Source organism: Mustela putorius, unplaced genomic scaffold (assembly GCF_011764305.1).
Source record: "Mustela putorius furo isolate JIRA1106 unplaced genomic scaffold, ASM1176430v1.1 tig00000460_pilon_pilon_pilon, whole genome shotgun sequence".
NCBI lineage: Eukaryota > Metazoa > Chordata > Mammalia > Carnivora > Mustelidae > Mustela > Mustela putorius.
The window spans coordinates 1,665,793-1,668,435 of record NW_025421389.1 but is presented as its reverse complement, the minus strand read 5'-3'; positions in this window follow the sequence as shown (position 1 = coordinate 1,668,435).

Genomic DNA, 2,643 nt, shown 5'->3' with positions numbered 1-2,643 from the left:
TCAGGTCATGATTTCATGGGTTATGAGAATGAGCCCCATATTGGGCTCCGCATTTAGTGGGGAGTCTGCTTGAAGATTTTCTCCCTCTGCTTCTCCCTGACTCATGCTTTCTCTCTCTCTTTCTCATAAATAAATAAATAAATAAATAAATAAATATTTAAAAACAAATGAGTGATTATTATGGAAGTCCATTACTATAGAGTGAAGAGTGGACCCAGGGGTGAATTCATTTCTAGTAGTTAGGAACATACTGCTTACATGTATCTTGGCAATAAAAGAGAACAAACAAAATGGCACCTAGGTAACTCAGTGTGTTAAAGCCTCTGCCTTCGGGTCAGGTCATGAAGCCAGAGTTCTTGGCTTGAACCCCATATCAGGCTCTCTGCTCAGCTGGGAGCCTGATTACCTTTCTCTCTTTCTCTCTCTGCCTACTTGTGATCTCTATCAAATAAATAAATAAATAAATAAATAAAATCTTCTTTTAAAAAAGAGAGAACAAAGCAAGAGACAAAACATTTACAAAAACATTAATGTTATTATTATAATAAAAATAAGAACATGAGAAGCCCTTTCCACATGGGCCATAAACCATCTCTTGACCAGGAATACAACCAATCATTAAGTGACAATGTTGAGTCTTCAGGAGCACCAATTTAGTTATTTATATCAATAAAAAAAATCCTGTCATATTTTTGTTATAATTTAGAATGTAGACAAAACAGTCCACTTTAATAATGGCATATATTCCTCCTTGTGGTGATACTAAGACACGTAATATCATTCTATTTTAGAGAATTTCTTTATACATTTGAGTGACTTTAGTTTTTAATAATGTAATGGTATTTTGAGAATCATTTAAAGCCCTCATTTTCTATTTATCCAGGGTTTCCATGTGCCACATGAAGTCTTCTAAACCTACTGATGGAAGACAAATAGATGTCAGAAAGTTATACCAAAGGAACACAGATATTGACCATCATTGTTTTAGATGTGGAAGATTAGTTGGACTTGTCATTGTCTTAGTGTTACAGTGATTGTCTTAGTGATTGTCTTAGTGTTGTATTTAAGAATAACCTATAGTGCATCTTCCAATCCAGCCTCGTGTAAGCCGTAGCCATAAATTTGACCCATATAACAATTGTGTTTCATTAAGTGCTACCCATTTTAAACCTGATCCCCAGTCAGTGGTTGCCTGTAAAATAGTGGAATGTTCACAGGCTTCTGGGGGAAGCATCCCATATTTGACATTATCCTTCTTTGGTGTATTAATAAGAAGGACTACATAGGAAATTTGTCATGAGCCTATATGTGGGTTGACATATTCAACTAAAATTTTGATAGTTTAGAGATAAAAGAAAGGCCTTTTAAGGCATGGGCTGTCTCATGAAACATTTACCATGGGCCAGCAAGAAACTTTTTTTTTTTTTTAATAGAAATACCCCTATATGTTCTAGAATTGTGGTGATGTATGATATCAGCTATTTATTGATTTAAATAATGTCAATCTGTACCTTTTAATTTAGAAAACCAAGGGCTAATGAGCTCAATATGGGTAGTAAGCCACAAATCAAGCACAAAGATAGGTTTTATAGCTCAGCATAATGTTGTGCCCATTAAAAAAAAAAAAGAAAGAAAGAAAAGAAAAGTGCTACCACTAAGGCATGTTGGGTATGTCTGATAAAACTTTGGATACATTAGGAGAGTCATCAGGGATATAGACATGATAATTGCTTTCAATGTTAGCATAGTAAGTTTTTCTTTGACTTGCAGTCAAGATATCAAGGGCCATTAGGTTTTAAAGGATCACTTTTCAAATTTATGGGTGACTTCATATTGGGTTTGGCTAACGGTGGCTTCTATATGTTTGGCTAAAGCTTTAACTTTTTACAACAATAGACATGACTCCCAAGACAAACATGGCTAAGAGATAAAACCTTTGAAACCTTTGCCTGATGTCTAGTCTTAATATCTTAATTATGAAGAATCACTGGAAAGTAGATGACTTGTTCTGGGAGATAAGGGCATCCCCAAGTGCATTATCCAATCCAGTGATAAGGAAGATGGGACCCTCTATTATTTCCATAAGTCCATAGTTAACCACATGGAGGGAGTTATGCCTTGGTTTTTTTGAGCAATTTTGTTATATCAGCCACATAGAATTGATCGAGGTGACAGCTGAGGTATATAATTGCTGGGGAGTGCATCCCATTGTCCAGCTATTTAAATAATCATATACCCATAGAGTCCCTTTTATTTACCCACAGAGTAACAAGAAGGAAGATGGTCTATACATGAGCTGTTATGGCAAACTCTCCAAAGTTTACCTCACATTGCCTAGCTTAAGCAAACATTTAAAGGCAATCAACACTGGAATCTAACGTTCATAAGGATGCATTCTTGAAATATATTTCTCTTTAAATTCACCCTTAATTACATAGATAGCCAAATCAAGACTAACTTATTAGTCTTAACAAACTTAGCTTAATTATTTACATAATCTCAGTGAGAATAATGATTAATCATATAGATCATTTAAAAACTGCTTTGCTGGAATTCTTATGAGGAATATTTAGGTTGACATTTTAATAGCCTTTTGAGGCCAGAGCCAAGCCAAGTACTTGTTATCAGATTTGCCTTCACTAC